Source organism: Crocuta crocuta, unplaced genomic scaffold (genome assembly GCF_008692635.1).
Source record: "Crocuta crocuta isolate KB4526 unplaced genomic scaffold, BGI_CrCroc_1.0 scaffold32, whole genome shotgun sequence".
Taxonomy (NCBI): domain Eukaryota; kingdom Metazoa; phylum Chordata; class Mammalia; order Carnivora; family Hyaenidae; genus Crocuta; species Crocuta crocuta.
In genome coordinates this window covers 11,800,770-11,824,358 of record NW_027529424.1, presented here as the reverse complement: position 1 = coordinate 11,824,358, position 23,589 = coordinate 11,800,770, and positions in this window count along the sequence as shown.

The window sequence follows — 23,589 nt, the reverse complement described above, 5'->3', positions numbered from 1 at the left end:
ACACAAAAAAGCTGATTATTCATATTCTCATTAACTGAAATTCTTTCATTCAGAATGTATTCTCCCAACTCAAATGGTGGTAAAAGGAGAAGAGTTTCCTCTCACTGAATTACTTGAAAAACATGTCAAAGTTGTTTTTCACTTTAAGAGCTATTTTTAAAAATTGACAAGAGACATCCTATCAAGTAGAGAGTTTCAATTTTGAATGGGAGAAGGTTGCCAATCAAAAAACAAATTCTCAGTGTCATAAAATAACTGCTTGGGAAAGATTCTATCTGTGCGGTAGAGGGAGCATTTCAATAAAAACACATTCAGTATTGGAATGGTTAGTGTTACCAACATAAACCTGTTTTTCCCATCAAAGGTAGGAGGGAATTGTCATCATTTAGTGGAAAATAGCATCCAAAGCTATTTGTACACTATCTACATTTGAAGCTGAGATTTTGCATGAATTGTCTACTTCAATCTTTAAAAATAAGTTGTTTGTATAATTTAGTCCCTATGTGTGCTTTTAACTTTCAAGCTCTTCTAATACATCACTTATTCTTCAAGAACAGCAATTGAAAAGGAATTCAGAGTCATCACAAGAGGAACTGTTCTTTCCAACCTGACTTGGTGAACTACAGCTCAGATTACCCTACGTTATAGTAACACTAACTACATTTTTTAAACTATGTTGATCTATCTGCATGACCTCCAGGTAAAGGGTCATATCACAGTCACAGGAGTGACTTCCGAGAGATGTGGTCTATGCAGGAAGAATCAGGACCTTCCTATAAACCACAGTTGTCCAGGGGAGAAGGGCTTCCCTGAAGAGTGTATACAACAGATACCATTGTATTTACACCAACCATCCTCCTTCATGGTCTCCCAGAGAACGGACATAAGTTAAGCCATTTAGAGTCATTTCATGTTCTAGAATTGCCTTTTAAGTTTTGGATTGCTGCCTCATTGAATGCACGCTGAAAATGAGGACATACCGTTGACACAGAGTATGATGTTAGGATCTAAAATTATAACATTGATAAAGTGATGCAAAACCAAGAGCTTTTCGAGAGGAACCCAGTTGCAGGTAGGGTCATCTGTGAACCTTATTTCAGCCATATCCAAAATCAACCAACAGTACCGTGTCTCCAATGGGACATTAACTTTGATTTCATTGTAACTTCACTGATGGGAAGTCTGAAGGAAAAATCCTTCTCTTGGCTCCTATATTATCATAGGAATCATATTATCAAATGAGTTCATCTCCAGCCAACATGGGGTGGCCTTACTCCCCTCATATTCCTTTCTTATAGCTCAAACAACAACAGCGAGAGCAAATCCACAATGATGCCACACAACCCACAAGAATAGGAAGGCTCCGAGGCTACAGAGCATAGAGATCTCGGAACGTGAGACACCACACTGCCGTGGCTTCCTGGGTTTCCTGACTACTCCTCCTGGATCCTGGGAGCGGTGCTGAGGAAGGCCCCTAAGGACGAGAGCAGGCCAGCCTTGCAGATCTTCCGGCCCACGCCTTCTACAGAAGCAGGCGGTCGTAGGGCAGGGCTGAGTGGGGACAGAGCTTCTGTCCCCCATTTGGTAGAAGCAGGGATGCTCTGATTCCCTCACCAGTGTAGTGGGGGTGGGTCCAGCCTGAACTTAGCCTCTACCTGCAACCAGCAGCCACGAGGCAAGCCACTACCCACAGCCCCTGGGAAAGCACAATGGACGGAATGTTTGCATTGAAACCCTAATCCCAGAATGACAGTTTGGGAGATGAGCCTTGAGGAGCTAATTAGATCACAAGATGGAGGCCTTATAAATGGGATCAGGGCTCTAGTTGTTTGTTCCAGCAGCAAAAATGGACTAAGAGAAATGAGAAGAGCTGATGGGACAGCTGAAAATCCATGTGGCTGTTGGTCACCAGCCACTGACTGGTGTTGGGGTGGCATCCACAAGACCAGACAGAACCCCCCGACTCCCCTACACCAGGGCGCTGCCTGCCCAAGGCAGAAACACATGGGACTCGTGGCCTCCTGAAAACAATATCTGAAATAACCAGGACACAATCCCAAATGACTCAGCACAGCAAGAGCCATGAAATCGCAACTTGAATCAGAAAGGATAATCCATAAACACCGACCCCAAGATGGATTGGCTGTCGGACTGGTCCGTCTGGTATTATAAGACAGCCGTCGTAAAGATGCCTCCACAGCAAAGTGTAAATTTGCCTCAAATACAGAAAAATTAGAAAATATCACAAAGACATGGAAGTGATATCGTAGAAATTAAAGACACATTACCCAAAAGGTAAAAAAAAAAAAACCCTCATTGGATGAGCCCAATAGTGGAGTGACATGACACAAAAGATAGAATTAAGACAGATTGATAGAATTTACCCACCATAACAACATAGATTAAAAAAAAAAACAGAACAGTTCCCAGAAGCTATGGGACAATTAACAGACCAATTAACTATAGAGTTAACATTTGTATAATAGGAATTGCTGAAGAACACTTCAAAAATCACTAGAAAAAAATAATGTTGAAAACATCTCAAATTTGGCAATAATAATAATAATAATAGGCCTACAGATTTAAGAGACTGAAGTGAGTTCCAAATAAGATAAACCTAGAACATCTATGCCAAGGCACTTTGTAATTAAACTTCCAGAAACTGAAAGTAAATAGAGAGAGAGAAAGAGCAGCCATAGAAAAACGACATGTCACTTAAAGAGAACACAAACTCAAATGACTGTGGAGTTCTTTTTTTATGTTTTATGTACTTCTGAGAGAGAGAGAGAGAGAGAGAGAGAGAATGATCAGGGGACGGTCAGAGAAAGAGGGAAACAAGAATCTGAAGCAGCTCCAGGCTCTGAGCTGTCAGCACAGAGCCCGACACGGGGCTCGAACCCAGGAGACGGGAGATCATGACCTGAGCCAAAGTCGGATGCCCAACTTACTGAGCCACCCAGGCACCCCTGGAGTTCTTATTTCAACTAAGAATAAGCCGGGTAGGAGAGGTGGTCACGCGTTGGAGATGGCATCCATAACTTACTTTGGTTTTATCAAATTCTGGACATAATACAAAAGCTTGTGGGAATCCTTTTTGACGTTAAAGGTGGAATGGAAAGATCATGTCTCTGGGTATGAAAACATGGCAGTGAGATCGGGGGGTAGGTAATGAGGACCTCTGTTTTCCTGGCTCTACTATTCTTACGTTCTTTCTCTGTCATCACCCACCAAAGGCATCCCCCATGACTCACCTCACTGAAGAAGCATGACACGGGTCCCAGTGGTGCCCATTCTACCAAACTTTCCAATCATCTTGAGACCATTTGCAAATCACAATCTTTAATTTTAATATAATTTCTGGTTGTCCTTTGCTTTCCAAACTTGACAGTTATGCGTGAAGATATCTTCTACCCTAAAATTCACTTACCCCTTATATAGGTATTTATTCTAAGTATTATGTACAACTTATATTTATGGGATTATGTCAAAGATTGAAAATAATGTGTTAACCATCATGGATAGTTTTTAGGAGTTTGCAATAATCTATTTAAAGAGGACAAAATACTAAAATTCCAGGCAGTACTAGATGAATGAGAATTAGGGGTCAGAATATATGTTTACTATTGTAACTGCTACATTGTATGTGGTCCATTCAGAAGAGACTTGATAAATCTTTATTGAATAAATGTAAAACATGGTAGAAGTTCAGATCCATCACAGATCATATTGTCTGATCTAGAAGCCAGTAGAATGTATTATTTATTTCTCTTGAACTCCTCAAGGGAAACAGAATAATAAAGTTGAGTGGCTAAATGTTTTTAAAATAGAAATGCAAAATTGAAGAAACTTAGAATATTTAACTTCGGTGGGAAAAAGTTCTGGAAACGTTTTAAAATAGTCACCAAGCATATAAAGATTTTTATCACCTTTGAACACTGTAACGTAGAGATTATCGAGTTACCTTTTAAAATGCAGACTGTTGGTGTATTTTGCATTCAAGGGTCCTCTGGGATGGTGGCAATCACTCCAGTGTGTCTCAACAGAAATGGCCAGTGCTCTTACCAGCCTAAAAACATTAAAATTACACATAGTGTGAGTCTCAAATTGCAAGTAAGCAGCTCCGGGCTTGAAAATCTCTACACTGACAAAAATGTAACAAATTAATTTCTATGGATTTTGCCAGGTTAGCACAACACTTTAAAAAAAGGTTCTACAACATCAGTACTTTTTTGTAATGTGGTTGGTTGGGGTGATTTTATACTGTCAAACGTTCTTCTGTTCCGTTCCTGTTACGTCCAGTTCTGTCCACACGCCGGGATGGCTTTACAGGACAATCAGTGTCCACGGCATTCTTTTCATGGCCGTGGTCACAGACCCTTAAACCCCGCCCGATTTCTGCCACCCCCCTGGGAACTCACAAGCTCCAGCCTGCGCAGCCCAAGCGTCCAGCCACGAGCACAGAATCTCACAGCCCTGGGAGCCGGAGCTGATGGGTGAGCGGTGTGTCTCTGGCCCTTGGATGGGCTCCCAGGGGCGCTCAGTGCACTTGTCAGAAGTCCGACAGAGCCGGCCTCTCTGCTCACGTCAGTGACACCCCTCCTTTGATCTTTCTTGATTGTCCATCTCACTCTCCGCATCCGTCTCTCCTGGTTTCTGGAATCCCATCTCACATCAACCACCTGCATGGAAGCCCTGGTCTCAGCCTTGGCTTTCAGGGAAACCCAGCTGAATGAGCACCAGGAGGGGCCCTGGAAAGGAGATCACGGCAAATGGCCTCGGGGGCCCCCTCTCCACTGCTGTCGGGCGGCCGGCTTCACTCAAGAACATCAGTGTGTTCCCTCCAAGGAGAGGGACGCTCTGAAATGTGAGGGTGGGGCCAGCAGAGTGTGCCAGGCTGTACTTGGCATGGAATTATACTCGTGCTTAAATATTCCTGCTCAGTCAAAGAAAAGCCGCCTAATTTGAATTTGACATGGGAAAAAGATGAACCTACTAGAGCAGAGGAACTAAAAGGTGCATGTGTTGGGGGGTGCGGGGGGACGAGGGGGTGAAATCATGCAGAGCAACCTCTCCTAAAGGTTCGTAATTGAGCGTTCGTCATGGATGGATCGGGCTCTCCTCAATTCCCACACATCTCAGACCCAAGGTCAGAGAGAAAGGAGCTTGTCTTCCTCTCTCTATCTCCCCCACCCCCATCCCCCACCGCACTTTCAGATGCTGCTCTTCCAGAGGGTGGAAGCCTTTGGTGAAGCCACCTGCTTGCTGCAGTCTGGTCTTGCTGCTGAGTCTCCGGAAGATGGGCATTGCCGAGTAAGGAAATTCACCTGGTTCCTCAGGAACTGTATTAGCATCTAGATAAACCCTGTAGGAATGCAAGATTCGATGGAATCAAACCCAGGTATGAACCCAAGACAAACCAACAAGGAAGGACAGTGGCAACAGCATAACACAGAGGAAAACACAAGCATTCAGCACATGAAACATGGCATGTTAGCAATTTGAGTTGTGAAGGCAGTATTGTCCATTTTATATAAGAATTTAAATACAGCTCCAAGTACATCGTGCATCGTGCTGGGAAGCATACCTATCGTCTATGTGTACAATGGTATTAATTGTGTGTAGCTTAAAACACAGTCACAGTAACCACGATACTACCAAAAGCATTTCTTCATGTATGAAAACAGAGGATCCACATAGTATGAAAAAGTATGAAAAAGGGATGCCTGGGTGGCTCAGTTGCTTAAGCATCTGACTTTGGCTTGGGTCATGATCTCACCGCTTATGAGTTTGAGCCCCGCATGAGGCTCTGTGCTGACAGCTCAGAGCCTGAGCTTGCTTTCGATTCTGTGTCTCCCTCTCTCTCTCTGCCTCACCCTGCTCATGTCTGTCTCTCTGTCAAAAATAAATAAATATTTTTTTTAAAGTATGAAAGGTAGTTGGTGTTATTTATTGGTTAAAAAACAATGACTGGATGAGATTATTTTCTATGATATAACAATGAAACTGATGACTACACGTTTCTACTCTTCACCCTCGAAACTGATTTCAGAGTGAGCATGAGATATAATTTTCCCGCCTCCTCATTAACCTGCTATTACCAAGTGAGGCTCAGCATCGCTGTACAGAGATGAATTACAGGGTCTGTAGCTGATAGGTCAAGTGAATATGGCCCACACAGATGGAGTTAGCAATCTAAATTTTAAGAGGAAGAATATTTCAGAGGACGAATACAACATAGGAGCAATTTTAAATGACAATCTTCAAGCTTGGCACCCACACGCATTTTGTGGTTACTACTGAACATGTCTTCAAAAAAATGTGGAACTAATATCTCCAGAAGTTGAATCACTTATAGAAAAAAAAATTGCATCTGAACAGTTTCCTTGGTGAATGTTAATTCTGGAAAATTTTCTATCTATTATTTTTGAGAGGAAAATAGCCACCACATTAAAAATGTAATATTTGTTTAACAAAGAGACCATGTGCAAAATGAAATTTTATAATGACTTTTGACTGTAAGGTTTGAGTGTATAGTAGAAATGGCAATAAACAGCCCTTAGGCTTACTAAACTCGCAATCTCATTAGCAAAGAAAACCAGATTCAGTTATTTCCAATTACACGGAGGTGCCTCACGCACTCCAGAACTCGTCTCTCTGCCCTTCTCCCTTCTGTATGGAACTTCCTAGGGAAAGCGTACATCTCATTCAATCCCTCTGGTTATTTTTTCTATTTTATGTTTTTCTTCTTTGTTTCCTTATTTATCATGGGTTGCAATGCAAGGCGGACAGTGCTGGGTCTGCATGGACGTGGGACAGAGGAAAGCTTAGGGGTGTGGCCAACCTGGCCTCTACTTCTGAACAGTAGCCAAGAAAAGCACCGATGGGTTCATTTGACACATTCTAGAGGTGCCAGTCTTTGTGCTAGATTGTTTTCTTTTAATTACTACTTTTTAAAATTTTAATTCCAGTCAGTTAACACGCAGTGTTCTATTAGTTTCAAGTGTACAATATAGGGATTCAACATTTCATTCATGCATCACCTGCGCATCATTCATCATCACAAGTGCATCCGTAATCCCCATTACCTAGTTCCCCCATCCCCCGCCCACCTCCCTTCCGGTGACCACCAGCTTGTTCTGTATGGTAAAGAGTCTGTTTTTTGGTTTGTCTTTCTCTTTTTCCCCTTTGTTTGTTTTATTTGTTTGTTTTTTAAATTCCACATATGAGTGAAATCATATTTTGTCTTTCCCTGACTTAATTCACTCAGCATTACACTCTCTAGCTCCACTTATGTTGTATTCAAATAAGAAAAAAACAGACTAAGGAAAGGAAGTGATATCCCCAGCTCTGAACCTTAACCAGGTTGAAGGCAGAGTCAGGACAGGTGCCCAGTCCCAGTGCTAAAGGGTCCCCGACAGCTTCTCTCTCACCACTTGTCACTGGCTCACTGCATCCCCCAAAGGGCAGAGCTAAAATAAAACTATTCCCTTATTGGTATTTCTGGGTAATCAAGATAATTGAGAGTAGAAAATAGATTATACTGATAGCTTTCCGCTTTCCCCTTATTTTTGTTAAGATGCTGAAAAATAAAACAATATAGAAGAAATAATATGAGAACAACACCCTCTTTGCTGCCCCCCCAAGGCAGACAATTCAAATTGTTTCTGACTTAGTTCTTCCAGAAGTGTCCCCAACAGCCAATAATGGACACATAGATGATTTTAGATCTATCCCATGATGGCAGTACTTACAGATATCCTGAGGAAACCCAAGGGTGACAGATCAGTTGTGCCCTACCCCTACCCTTCTTCTCTCAATCCGAGTTGGTTATTATTTTGGTTTTTGTTGAATACTTCTTATTTCCTGACCCCTATGATTTTTGCCTTCGTAATGTTTTGCGTTACTGTTACTACGTAAATATTTGTCAGGGCAAGGTCAAGTTCCGTTCCACGGCCGTCATTTCCCTCCCCCATGAACCTCTGCCACAAAGCCTGGGAACACGTCCTTAGCATCTTAAAACACATCATTTGCTCAAAACCATGCCTTCTTCAGTTTGCGGCTCATGTAGACTATGGTTTTCTTACGGTTTTCTCTCTCCTTTAGATTGTGGCCGCGAAGGTGTCTACATCGTTGCTTGTACCTGGAAGAAGACCTGTGTGGCTCAGGACGTCACAGTTCCTATTCCACTTCTGTTTACTGTCGCTGGATGGCTTGGAGGTTTTCTTCCAAGACCCACTGGCTGAGTCACCCAGCTCCCTATGTTTCAAAGCACAAAATCATCCAGGACTCTCTTTTCACTGGTCCAGGTAATTTTGAACAATTTTCTTATCCTTTTGTTTGCTGAGAGAACACTAACTTCCTCAGAAGTGGTGCATGAGAGGGAGAGTATCTCGTCCCATGGATACCTTCAAATGTCTCACTGACCAATAACTTGGCTTAGTGTCAACTTCTAGGCTCACATTTTCCCTTGGGATGGAAAACTTAGGTGACAATCCACACTAATGTCCGGTACATCTGTGCCTGGAGTTCCAAAACTGAAATCACTGGAAATTTTCCAAACTCCCTTTTGTCAATCTCTGGGTTTACACCTGTGTAAACCGTGGCAAACTGCCGTTGGCTCCCCTGCCCTCAGACCCCTCCATGTGCTATTGGAAACCAGGTAGGCACATCTGCTTTTGGCAGCGGGGCTGACCTTCCCACTAAAGGTCAGAGAATCCTGCCCTTCCACGTGATGCTAAGACATGTAGCATGGGTGTCAGGGCACTAATGTTCTGCTCTCACAGTTTTTATAAGACCTCTGGTTACATGCTGTGAATGCAGCCTTCTTCTCTGGAGCACCCAATCTGTGGGTGGACATGCTGCACTTTCCGAGGCACCCATCATCTCAGAAGGTCCTTCATCTTTAAACCAAAGTACACCACCCTCTCTCTTGTCTTGTGAAGCATTTTTTTTTTCCTAGAAAAGTCTTCAATTCTTCATGTAGACACATTCCTCCTCAAGACACATGCACATGTGTTACAGGGACCCCACTGCAAAGAGCTATTATGTTTGCAGGTTGAAAAAATGGCGGTTAAGGTAGGTACGGGTGATGCTTTATTTAAAGGAATGAACAGTGAATATTGGATATTGATTGTTTCCTTTAAGATAAACTCGTAGAACTCGAGTCATTGTTACATTTATAATATCGCATATTGGGAAAAATATATTTGGGGAATTTAATGTTATTAAGTAAACATTATATTACTAAATAAAACACACTTCTACAGGATAAGAAATGTATCCTGAGAAACAAATATTATTTCCAGAGAATCAGAGAAGTCCAGAGAAGACAGAGAATAATCAGTATGTGTTTTCCTTTTATGATTTACCATAACAAATTCCCATATAAGTCTAAAAAGAAAAACAAGTTAAGTTACTAGAATCGCCTAGCCAACTGGAAATCGACAAAAGACAATGGTAATTAAAGCAACAAGCACAATAAAACACAGGTGAGCCTCTCTCCGCTGACTCAGAGGCTGTCCCTTCCCGCCCCCCTGTGGTCCAGCCCACCTCCTGGTACACGGCGGGACGCCACACCCCTCAGTAGCATCTTCCTCCTCAATGACATATGATGTACCTGCTGGCAATTGCAACCTGAGGGGAAAAACCAGGAAAACAGGGATGCATGTATACAAGTACATGGACGTGTCATGTGATGAGGGTCCACCACAAAGTTTGGTTTACTCAATGAAGGGTAATGGTTCACTTAACACACTTCTTGAAAAAGACCAAAACAAAAGGTTGAACCCTAGCTGATGTGAAGATAAAGTCTTTACCAACTAATGATTTATATATTTGATTGCAAATATAAAATTAAGGAAAGAAGCTATACTCCAATAATTACATAATTTTGTTCGGAAAAGAACTGTCTAAGAATCAAACAAAATCCAGAAGCCAAAAAATACACCATGATGAGTTTTGTTATATAAATAATAAAAACTCTTGGAAACCAACTTGACAATAAACTATTTTTAAAAAATAAATTAAATAATAAAAACTCTTATGCGCTATCATGTGAATATGCCCAAGGAACAAATGGCAAAAATATATGTAGCATGTGGCATAGCGGCATCCTTAATATATGAAGAGTTCAAACGACATAATAAGGAAATGACACTCTCAATAAAAATATAATGATTTAACAATCTTATTTTTTTTTAACATTTTATTATTTACTTTTGAGAGAGAGAGGCAGAGCATGAGTGGGGGAGGGACAGAGAGAGAGGGAGATACAGAATCTGAAATAGCTCCAGGCTCTGAGCTGTCAGCACAGAGCCCGACGCAGGGCTCGAACTCATGAACTGCAAGGTCATGACCTGAGCTGAAGTCGGACGTTTAACCGACTGAGCCACCCAGGCTCCCCTAACAATCTTATTATAAAGTCGACCTTTATAAGTCATCTAATAAATGCTCACTGAAACAAAGTGATGCTTATCCCCAAATTTTCTGATAGGAAAAATGAAACATAATAACAATGTTAAACTCATATGCATATGTAAAATTTAACTTTTCTAGAAGGCGATACCTACAAATATACAAACGACTTGATGTTATGTGTGGCTGCTGAATTATCTCTTTGGACTTTACTGTGTAAAATAATAAACTTCTTATCTTTGAAGTCATTTTGAAATGCATGTTTCCTTTCATGAAGCCAAATGCTCTCTCAGAAGTACTCCTAGTCGCGAATGGTAGAGAGGAAAGCAAGATCTTCTTTGCAGAGTTAAGATTTTCCTCTGGAGCTTGGCACTTAAAAATACACATGTGCGTTTCGACACCATGTAAACATGTGGAGACGAAGTTAAAAGTCAGTCACCTCCTGGCTGGGTCCATGCACTGTTCTCAGGGTGAGGCCTCACACGTCGGCAGCAACACTGACGCAGGCAGAGTTGGGAGGGTTATCTTATTGGCCAGGTTTATTCTGGCCGTGAGATAAAAGGAGTTTAGGAAACTACTGAAAGAAAAGTCAAGTTTTAATAGAAGGGAATACTAGCTTTCTACGCCTTTTTGGGAAAAGTTGAGTGACGTTGTGTGCAAGGCAAGGAGGTGGGAGACTCTAACAGAGAGATCGCTCAACCCTGTGGAGAACCCTCTCCACTCAGACAGTCATAGTCTATCCTCGTCCCCAAAATGTAAGCCCCCCGAGGGCAGGGATGTTTGTTTCATAGAGGAAAAGGAAACATAGGATATATCAAGCATCAAGAGTAAAAGGATGCTATAAATAAAAAGTTAAATGCTATGAATGTAAATTAAAGAAGTATAATCAATTATTATTTTAAACAGTTTTCACCATTTTACACGTCCCCACCACTTACAGAAAAAGTAATATATGCATGTAGAGGTCAACTCTTCTTTCCCTTCCCTATTTTCCTTTTTTGATCTTTGAAATGTTAAAATAGGAGTGAATTGAAACATTCTTAACAAAATTCAAGAATTTCTCTTCCTGGACCTTAAATCAGTATAAATGTAATTGTTGCAAACATAGCCATAGATATCTGAAAGCATTTCTGTCCTATGTCTAAAACTATGACACACCAGCCACGCTTGGCTCTTTTCCTTGTAAAATCCTGAGGGTAACCTTTGTTAACCTTTTACTGAGGGCAAACACATGCGAGGACTGTGTTTCACTGAACGGCAGCAAACGAGTTAGAAGAAAGTAATATTTGGAAATAAATAGAATATCTGGGGTATCAAGGAATAATTGCTTGGTAAGAGAGAAGAATCCAGACATTTTGCTAGTGTTGAAACCAAGTGGTGAATTATATTTTCACCGGTGATTTAAAAGCTAAAACCATCACCCAGAAATGTTGCAAAGAGAGAAGGAAGGATGGCAGGGAAGAGGGAAGGAAATCTCTGTAGTAGAACCACATGAGAATGTCTCCAGAAGGCCTGAAGCCACAGGAGATGCGGTATATGAATTAAGATAAATGGATTCACATACAGACCTTGGAAGTCGAGTCTTCACGCCACCAATGAAAATCAGGTTTCCATTACTGTTGGAAGCCCAGTGCTCTGTGCCCCCATCACACCCGGCCTCCAGCCCCCAGCGCAGATTTCTCACGGTCCTGGTGAAGCTGGAGGTTTTCCCCGTCATGTCCGTCCTACTTCGACTAAAGGAAGCCTGAATAGATTATGCTACCCACTTAAGAGTGCTCATTAGGGCAACTGTAAAATAACGACGGTCTCTATAAGCAGGTGGAAACGCTTACTTTTCACTGTCCCTCCCTTCTCTTTGGGAATAAGCCCTTGCTCGACCGTAGTGGCAAGTACATTCCAAAGTGGGAAAGAGGGTAACAGAGGCGCGAACCTTGTCTCCAGGCTGCGCACCCGGGTACAGCAGAGATGCCTGAGATGGACCTCTCTCCGCGTCTCAGTGGTAAATGCAGCATCCACCTCGAGATATTGTGGTGACTTATAACTGATTGAGGGAATCCGTGTTGGACAGTGCAAAGCATTAGGATGAGAGGCCGGGAATAAGGATTCCTCACTGAGTATCTTGGTTTGGGTCCTCACCCATCATCTCTAAACAGGATGACGTTGAAGGAACCTTCACCTGATTCCTGTACGTTCCTCAGAGCCATGAGGCCTCCCTCGACTGCATCCCACCACTGACTCCTTTCTCCTCCCAGAGAGAGGTCTGCTTAGCCCATCTGATCGCCAGTCTAGCTATCATATGGCCTGGAAAAAAATTTTTTTAATCTGATACAAATTACTGAAACCATTTGAATGCTGGCAGAGGGCTCCGGAGTAGCCAGAGCCGTCCCCGTACCTGTGACCTGCAAGGGGTCTGCTCCGCTATTGTCCTTGGCCGCTGTAAGTTGATAATCAGCCACAGGCACAGGACAAGGTGGACGAGGAGGCTGCCATTTCTGTGCCACTGGTCTTTTACTGCCGGCAAAAAGGAGGCCGTAAGTGGTGGGCTAAGCATTGGTTGGCTGCTAGTCTTCCCTGGGCACACCATGTCAGCGGTAACACTGACGTGCTAAGATGGGCACTTCGTGGTGATGGCCGGCCGCAAGGCATTGATGTGTTTTTAATACTCACCAGCTACAAAAATAAATTCTGCCCAATGGCCTGCATTTAGATTTCCTTGAGGTCTCTCCTGAACTAGAAGTAGCCATCGCACCATCTAAGGACCATGATATTTCATGGAAGCCCCGTGGGTCTGCCCCCCATGAGACAGCCATACTGGTCAAAATTATTTAAAAAAAAAAAAACAGAAACACCAATTAATATCTGGAAATTGTCTTCTAGGTATATAGGAAATGAGGGGATGCTTGTTTTAGAAAATCCACTAACGTTTGGTAAGGACAGGAAGAGCTGGCTGCATCTGAGCCAGGCCCCCCGACTTCTCCCTGCTCAGCTAGCCGGAAGTGCCGCCCCCAGGGGAGGGCCGGTAAGGTGGGACCCCTCACCACTCAGCCCCCGCTCAGAGGAAGCGGTGTCCCAACAGGGGCAGCAGGCCACCAGCATTTCACGTCTCCTCAAATTCAAGTCTCAGAGACGATATTCTCCGTAATTGTGGCTGAGAGTTTGGGGTTCCCTTACTTCCTCCCAACCTACACCTGGAGTAGAAGGTCTACCCCAATGACAGCAGTCCAGGAATATGGAGGCCCTGACGCCCCTCCCCCAAACACACCCTCAAGACAGAGGTTTCCTGCCAGGTCACACAAGCCAGCAGAGCTAGACTCCATCACCCCACCCAGTACCCGGCACTGTGGCCTGCAGGAGGAGAGGTGGGTGAGATCAGAAAACCCTAAGGCTCTCTCTATAGGAGCTAACAGTATTTGAACTGGAGTGTGGGGATTTCAAGCCTAAGGGTTCTCTTGAAAACTATGGAGGACTTGGTGGTAAGCGCTTATGGAGAGGTTGGAGGTCGATGACAGCAATGACATAAACCTTCTGCAAGCGGTTTGCCAGAGAGACCAGGCAAGAGTGGTGAGAACCCGCAAAGTGACTGACTTCAAGGGGCGCCTGGGGGGCTCGGCCAGTTAGGCATCCAACTCTTGTGATCAGCTCAGGTCCTGATCTTGCGGTTCATGAGTTCTAGCCCCACCTCAGGCTCTGTGCTGACGGTGTGGAGCCTGCTTGGGATTCTCTCTCTCCCTCTCAAAATAAATAAATAAACATTAAATAAAAAGACTGACTTCAAAAAGTACCCTTTCATGACAGTGACATCACTAACAAGGCAAATTAGGAGAACTAAAACTCTTGTCACCCCACAGAAACAAGAAAACAATGGCCAGAGACGGGCTACTATAAACCTATGAAATGGCAGAATCATGTCAGGCATGGCCGTGCAAAAAAAGATTCAATAAATGTGTACTTTGAAGATGTGGAGTGTAAGTTCGTGTATTGTATGTTTTTCACACCAACCTTGACATTTGCAGCAAGGAGGGAAACTAACAGGAGACCAGCATTCACTGCCCTGACGTCCAAGAGCAGCTGCATTTTGTACCCGCCAATCACTGCGATAGTACACCGTGTCAAAACAATCCACTTCTCAAAATGAAGTACCTCAAAATAATATCGTTGATTATAGTTGATTAAAACTGACATTTACTTTCAATTTATCTTCAGATCTAAAAAATATCAAGGATTCATAGAATAATAACATTGAGGTAAGGGTATTCTATTTTTAAATAGTTTTAATGTTTATCTATTTACTTTTTTTTTGGGGGGGGACAGATCACAAGTAGGGGAAGGGCAGAGAGAGAGAAAGAGAGAAGACACAGAATCCAAAGCAGGCTCCAGGCTCCGAGCTGTTAACACCGAGCCTGACCTGGGGCTTGAACCCATGAACTGTGAGACCATGACCTGAGCCAAAGCCAGACACTTAACCGACTGAGCCACCCAGGTGCCCCAGAAGAGTATTTCTTGTGAAAAGAATACGTTTCTTTTGAAATTTTAAGAATCGGAGTGACCAAAATTTGGTGAGTTTTTTATACTTAAGTAATGACTTAAAATCATTCATACTTTGGCAAAATATCATTTTCTTGTGTATGAAGATTTCTATTTCCAAATGTTTGAACCATTACTTTTATAGGGAGTCACAAAACATTTTGGAACTCAATGTGTTTCACACAATAAAGGAATTATGAGGGCATACGTCTTAGGAATATAGGAAAGGATAAGAATACGTATTAAATAGGTAAATAGGAAAATTGACGCACAGAGTAGAAAGACTACTTTTCAAAATATAGTAAAGCTACATCTACACTAGACTAGGAATCACTGAAAGTACTTAGTTAGTCAGAAACACTGGTAATAAGGAATTGCTTTGGGGGAGAAAGAATTCTACATTTTAGAATTTCCTGCCCGCTGTTTTAATCAACAACTAATTTCTGATTTTCTTCTTGGTAGCACCACTCAGAGGGGTTCCTCTAAAACCCTGGCTCAAGCACAACGCGTATGTCTTCAAGTTGCGGACACTCAGGGGAAGTCCCTCAGTATGAGACAAAGGCTTGTAGCACTGGGATGCAGACACGACTTACCAGCTACAAGGAGAGTGTGAGAGGCGCTTCGTCAGGTCTGAAAAATCTACAACAGATTCGCATAGCATGCATCTGAGATAGGCTTCTGAGGATGCATCAGTTCAACCAGCATCTATGAATGGTGACTGTGTCCCAGACTCTGTTCCAGGCCAGAGAAGTATCTGCGAGTGTAACCAGTGGAATGAAAGGTGGGCCATGATTAGGCAGGAGTCGGGTGCTTGAAAGAAGCACTCGTATGGAAACAAGCAGGCAATCTGGAGTTTGGGGGTTTTCTGAGCAGACACCCACATTTGTCAGAGCTCCGGAAGGTCTATATCCAATGGGTTGTGCCTGGGAGAGACTGGGGACTAGGGCACACACAAGATAACCTCAGCCATCCGAGAGAGGCCTTCCCGGGCAGCAGGGGGGTGACGGGTGAAGGTATCCGTTCATCCATCTAGAGTGGCAGGGGAGAGACTCAATCCTGACACCAGGGAGAAGAGGCTGAGGCTAAGGACATTCATTCCAGCAGCAAGGCTAAGAAAGATGATCTCAGGTGAAAAGCCTTGAACGTGTATTTGATACAGATTCCCCAGAGAGGCTGCCATAAATGCTGTTGCCCAGGCAAGACCAACGTTTTCAACTTGCTGCTCTAAGGAAAAGTAGTATCTTGACAGTCTCAGCGGTGTTCCCTAAGGGGAAAGTAATAGGAAGGCATGATGTACGTATGTAGAGCTCAGGCTGAGTGATTTAAAAGCAGATAACTACAGTGGAAAATCGGTGGGGGTTTCAGAGAGTTTGCGATAACACCTTTGGGTCGGTGGACATAGCAACATGGGGGGGGGTGCTTGAAATGAGCATTGATAAGTAAGAAGTTAGTGTTGATAAGCGAGCTACCTAAAAGTTCCTTCACACTCTTATCTTCCAGGAGTAGTATCTCCTGGGACAGATAGCTAGGCAATATTTGCCTGAGCACACAAGTGTTCAGCACAAAGTCAGGAAGTGGCCCTCATCCCAGACTGTTTATCACAAGAGCATGAAGGTGCAGTTAGCCCAGCATCGCCTGCTTCACACAAAGACAGTGAATTATATTGACTGAAATTCTCAAAGTTGGGCCCACTGTCAGAGACAGATATTGGCAGATATTCCTGATCCATCATGTATTCCAGAAAGGCCACAGTAGTAAATCAAGGGTAGGAGACAGACAGAGAGAGAGATAGAAAGAAAGATAAAGATAAAGGTATGGCACTTGGCATTGCCACGACGTGAGCTGGTGTTGATAAGAATTCATCAAATGAACAGACATCCAACAACTGAGCATGAATGACTGGGAAAGCTGCCAACTCACATCAATAATATGTCTTCAGTCAATGCGTAGGGGACTGCAGGTGAGGAGCCTTCCGGAGTTGGTACAGATCTTCCTCCCTCGTCACCACTGAGGATCAAGAAGGGATTTATTTGGGGCAGTAAGTCCTCAGCAAGATGCTTCTGCTGACACCAACCAGACGTTGGCCAGAGGAGTGTGGCCTCAAACTTGGAAGAGTGTGACGATCTGAAAACCTCTCAACGATTTTCACGGAAGGAAGCAGCTCTGAAAGTCTAGACACCATACAGGTGAGGGCCCCGTGGGGAAAGATGAATGTGGTCATGCAAAGTATTGCCAAACAGATCAGAACATCCTGGAGTTACATTTTTGTCACAGACAGAGAACAATGACTCAGCTTTTAGGCAACCTGTGTTCTGTACACTCTCCCATGAACAAAGTTTAGCCTTAAAAATTGGTGTTCTAAATCTTTTGCATAGACTTCTAATAACAAAAGAGTAGTAACCCAAATTAGTAATTAATGGCATTTCATGGTCTACAATACAAGCACAAAGAAACAGAGACAAATTTAAGAGAAAATTCCCATGATTATCAAAATTCTCATGAATACAGGAATGACTTGGCAGTTCATGAAGGCAGAGAGAGGGTTGCAATGTGAAAAGAATGGACCTAAGTATGAAAAGGGTAAATTGAAGTAAAAGTCCTCCTGGCAATTTTCCTGCAATTTTACATAAACAACTTTAATGACGGTCCTAGTTCCTCACCTGGATAATGAGAATGTTGGATTCAATGGTCACTATGTTTACTTCCAGACTTAAAATATTAAGATTCAAAAAGATACTCAAGACTTCTGGCCAGAACAATAAAGAACAGTGGTACCCATGGTGGAGGTGAGAATCCAAAGTAAATTGTTGGGGGAAAGGATAAAACAGGTAAAAGCCATAAATATATTAGATTCACAGAGCCCAAAGGATATACAGTTAGTGACAAATGCTAATGGGTAGTTACAAATTCTACTGCCAACAAGTTATTTCCAGAAATATAGTCATGCCTCGAAAAAGTATCTAAGACTCTGAGAATACATAAATGTTGTGACGAAAGAATATAAACTGGTGGTTCATTAAATAATCCTGGCCATTGTGCTCACTTCGATGTATCACCAGCAGGTATGAGTACGCCCTTCAAACAGAGGTGAAAATAGGTATTTTGAAAATGTTACCTAAAAAGTTTAACGTTTTCTCCCTCTCTCATTTCATTGCAAATCACTAGCATGTGGAGAAAAAGAAGAAATACTGCCTCTTGCTAAGGTCTACAAATGGTCTGAGGTTTTATTTTCCTTTTGAAGTCACTAATCACTCAGTCACAATTTCAGAGATGCCATCAGAAAGTATGTGACTCCCGGGCCAGAGACCAAGGACTTCATTAACATGGCACAGCAAGAGGTCAGCACGTTGCATCTATTATCCTTGCCCATGAGAATGATGCGGATGCCCCTGTGGTCACCTGCACGCAGCAAGTTTCACTGGAGGAGAACTCAGAGCTTAGGGAGCCTGAGTATTTCAGAGTGGGCAGTAAGCACGCCTACCCTTGACTCCACAGGAAGCACTCTGTCTTCTAAGACTGCTCACTGTAGAGAAATCCTCAAACAGGGGACCCAGAACAGAAGGTAGGTAGAGCTTGCTTGCCGACTGTGTGGAAACAAAGGAGGCCCATGAGAACTGTCACCAATGGATGTTTTCCGTAGTAGATTGACAGCACCAAAAATGCCTTTAGTTAAACCACATCTTCTTGATCCATTCATCTGTTGATGGACACTTAGGCTCTTTCCATGTTTTAGCTATTGTTGAGTGTTGCTATGAACATTGGGGTACATGTGCTCCTATGCATCAGCCCCCCTGTATCCCTTGGGTAAATTCCTAGTGGTTTATCTATACCATGAAATACTACATGGCAATGAGAAACAATGAAATCTGGCCTGTGTAGCAACATGGATGGACCTTGAGGGTGTTATGCTGAGCGAAATAAGTCAGGCAGAGAAGGACATATATCATATGTTTGCACGTATAGGAGGATTAGGAGGAACTTGACGGAGGAACAAGGGGGAGAAGAAGGGCGGAAATGGTGGGGGAAAGGGAGAGAAGCAAACCATGAGAGACTCTTGAATGCTGACAAAAACTGAGGACTGATGGATGTGGGGGGAGGGGGGGATGGGCATGGAGGAGGGCACTTGTGGGGATGAGCACTGAGTGTTATGTGGAAACTAATTTGACAATAAACTATTTATAAAAAAAAATGCCTTTAGTTATCTGATTAAGTTTTTCATACGTTCACATTTGGAAAGTGTCAGTATTTTCAATTATGACAAAGTCCACGGATACCAGGGCCTGGGAGAAAGTGAAGGAGGCATGCTGAGAAAAGGTTCATAGAAGAAATGAAAGGAACACGGATAAACCTGATAAATAGCTTTTGAACTTGCCAACAACAAAGTCAAATATGAGGCAGAAGGATTCAGCTCGTGTGGACTGAGGGGAGCACAGAGGATTTCATATTTAGGGAATGTGGCAGGTGAATGGAGTTCCCCACAAGGTCCGTTCCCCTGGGCCCTCAGAATTACCCAGAATGCGGAATAATGACTCCTCAGGACGTGGAGGTGTTGTGAAGGTAAGGGTCTCAAGACGAGATGGTCTTGGACACGGTTGGACCCTAAACCCTAAGACGAGTGTCCTCAAGACAGACAGAGAAAGACGAAGAGAGGGAGCTGAGGTGTGGACAGAGGCAGGGCCTGAGGTCATAGAGTCCAGAAATGCCAAGATGGCTGGGAGCCACCAGGAACTAGGAGAGAAGCACGGAACAGACACCCCCTTGGAGCCTCCAATACTAGTGTGCCCTGGGACACTTGGATTTTGGACTTCTGGTCTCCCGAACCGTGGGAGAATGGTTCCACACATCGAAGCTTGTGATACTTCGTCACTGGTGTCCTGTGGGAGGGGCTGGGCGGTAATTGCAGTAGCTGAGTTGAACTGTAATGGGGACGTGGCTACAGGAGCGAGGAGGCACAATCACATACCATTGTTGTCACTAATGAACAAGATGGTGGGGCGCTCCGCCTGCTCCGTCCTTACAATAACTGTTTGGTGTCACTCGGTGTAAGAGTAGCATCGTGTACAACAGCTATTCATTCTGAGAGCGGAGTGGTGCCAGAAGTAATTAGCGATGCATTTGTCAAAAACAGCGTCTCGATTCAGGTGCTAGGATTTGGCACGGGCCCTAGGATTACCATGTTTTGTAACAACGTGGGGTTGTGTGTCAGAAAACACACTTACCGTGTCTCGGCTTAAATTGCTTTCATTTTAGATAGAGAAAACATATTGTGTGTCTTTTTAAGTACTGTAATGATAGAGCATCTACCAGTTGTAATGTTTTCAGTTTTCATGTAAGCCTGCTAAAATAAGCGGGAATTTGGGGCGCCTGGGTGGCTTAGTCGGTTGAGCGTCCGACTTTCGCTTGGGTCATGATCTCGCGGTTCGTGGGTTCGAGCCCCGCGTCGGGCTCTGTGCTGACTTCCAGCTCAGAGCCTGGAGCCTGTTTCAGTCTGTGACTCCCTCTCTCTCTGACCCTCCCCTGCTCACGCTGTCTCTCTCTCCTAGAAATAAATAAAACATTAAAAAAAAAAATTTAAAATAAGCGGGAATTAGAACCCAGAATGGTATTTATTTCATGTGTTGCAGTAAAATGCCTTGTAACCAAACTGGGAGCAAACATTTGGAATAAATCTTTCATCGTTAACAGTCTTCATGGGGCACATTAAAGACTATTCTCTGCTCATTTCATTTTTAACCAGGGCCTCCCGTCCATCCGCACAGCGCGGAAGTTGGGAGTCTTCTCACCAGAGGGTGGCCCCGGCCAAAGCTGTGACTCGACCGTTATTTACGAGAACAATTTCAACTGTGTTCCCACTTCCCGCAAATTGAATGCACCCAGAGGCACATGAAGGGTCGCTACTTAGAAATTAATTTGCAAATATCTTTCAAAATTAAACACAATGGGGTTTTTTTTGACACCACAATCCCGTTGCTAGGACTTTAACATCATTGATAGTTTTAAGAAAGACTTCTTAAATCTCACAGTGTCTCTGCAACTGCCCCACAACAATTTTTTTCTCCTTTGAGAGCACAGGTTGATGAACTCGTACCCTCTCCTTGTGGTGAGCCACATGACGGTCCGAGGGGGCGTTTGCGGGCTGGACAGCATCTGCAAACTCTCTGTGAAACGTCGCTCTCTGATTGTAAAATAACGTAAGGATCGACCTGCCCTTCAGTAGCTTAAAATGGTTCCCCATCCGTTTGCAGACATCTTTCTAACCCTCTGTTCTGCGATAGAAAGCTGTGATTGGATGTATTCTTGGGCACCCAACTTCCACCCTGAGGAAAAGCCGAGAGGAGGGAGGCATTGCTGAATAGAACACCCCTCCCTGCAGACGGGCATTGCCAGCGCCCTGGCAGCTCGGGACCACGACGTCCCTCGTCTGCTCCCACGAGGAAAGCGATGCCCACTCAGGGTCAAGACAGGGTGAGTGGGACAAGTCCTTTTCGGGCATCAAGGGGGAGGGAACACAGAGACAGCCAGGAATTCATTCAGAGTGCGTTTAATACAGAATAAAGCTCACGTAAACCCTCTGATTAGTCTTGCTTCTTGACATTCCAAAATTTTAATTTATTAATGTCTAAAAACAAAATCAGAGTATGGCTGAATTCCAAGAAGAAAGGAGTCCCAAGTTCCACAGACGGTAGAAAATACGCATTAAGAAGTGCACACGCTCACACAATAGGCCATGGATTTTGTAACAGGAACCCCCCCTCCCCAGACCTAAACGAACAGGAAACTAATAGGAAGCAGATTTAAACAGTGGATGGCATATCAATGCAAAAGAATACAACCAGCCTTCAAACATGGGGAGTTGCTTGTACGTGCACTAATAAGAAAGCCTCCCACACGCATTGTTAAATATAAAATAACACACAGTTTTTATTTCTGTCTGTGTTAATAAGGAAAGGCATCTTGCTGGTCTATAGACTGAAAACTTTCAGAAGGACTGCTTTGAAATTGTATCTGTCGCTACCTCTGGGGAGAGAGGGGTTGAGGTGAGGGACGTGTCCCAAAGGAAATGTTACTTCTCAGTGTAAACTTTTGGTGCTTGTGTGACTGTTTTGTTCTATAGATTAGTTTGTGCATGGATTCGTTTAAAACAAAAAATTCTACATGTTTTTAAATATAGGGAAAGAGATGCCCTCCTGCATCTCAAACCCCAGCTGAAGTCTCTTTCCTGTAAAGCCTGTTCCGTATGTTCTTATTCTTATTTTCTTTTTTAAATAGTTATTCATTTTTGAGAGTGAGAGAGACAGAGCGTGAGCAGGGGAGGGGCAGAGAGAGAGGGAGACACAGAATCTGAAGCAGCTCCAGGCTCTGAGCTGTCAGCACAGAGCCCGACGCGGGGCTCAAACCCATGAACTCTGAGATCATGACCTGAGCCGAGGTCGGACGCTTAATCGACTGAGCCACCCGGGTGCCTGCTTATTTTCTTTTCTAAGCCAGGTAGTAACATATCACTGACCAATTACTCAGTGTCTTTCGGGGACGATTGTCAGTCATCACCAGCACGACCATACAATTCACCCCTTTCTTTCCCTTCACGGATCTTTGCAGAATGTTTGGCACGTGTTGGATGGGTACCTATAGGTTTACTGTTTAACTTAGTGTATGACTGGAATATCCCTTAGATGAGAAGGACCAGAAGCTGTAAATCACATGCGGACCATGTTATGTTGAATCCCAAATGTCCCCAAGAGCCGACCTAGGTCTGAAGGACAGGCTTGCTCTCTGGGAACCACAGATGCTTACTTCAAACAGTTTGGCTGAATTTCGATTCGTTTAATTCACTTGGGTCTATTGATTACTTTGTGCATCTCTTCCGCAAATGCTTCTCAGCGCCCACTCTGTGCCCGGCACACTGGGTGGTCCGGCCCCCAGCCCCCATCTGGTGAGTGGCTCCTCAGAGCGTCCCCCCTCATTAGCTCACACCTCCCAGAAGCAGGTGTCAAGACGTGGCCAACACAGGAGAGGGGCAGAGGGGGAAACACCCGCGAGGGGCCGTGAGGTTGCAGGGGACACCCTGGACCGGGATGCCCCACGTCTGACCCTGGGAAAGGCGGGGAAGGGGGGCTGCGGGAGAAGGGTGTCTGTCACACTGCGGCTCACTGACAAGCACTGGCCCGGCCGTCGGGACCCCCAGAGCGAACGTCACCTTTAGGAGCCTGACACGCAGAGCAGCAGCCCCGTTCCTCGCAAGGGGCAGCCTCGGGGAATCAGGCTCAGGATGACCGTGGTGACGGGTTCAAAGGGCAGCCCCCGTCCCCACACCGGGCTGTCCGGGGACTGCCCTCCCCCCAGCGATTTTCGGGGAGGTCGAGCGGAGCATTTGCAGGATGGCAACACAACAGAGTCCTAGCCCTCGTCGCCTTTATCGAGAGGAAAACAACACGCTATGATGTCATCTCATCTCACTATGGAGTCCCCAAAACCCACAAATATTAACAAAGACAAATCAGTCAAGAGCCGGGGTTGTCAGGGGAGATGCTGCCTTTTAGGAGGGACAGAGCAAGGTGTCACTGGGAAGAGCATGCAACGGGGAGGGGCCCTGGAGGGCTGGGGTCGGGAGGGGCGGCAGCGGGGCTGAGGCCCACGGTGGCCGCGACGGCC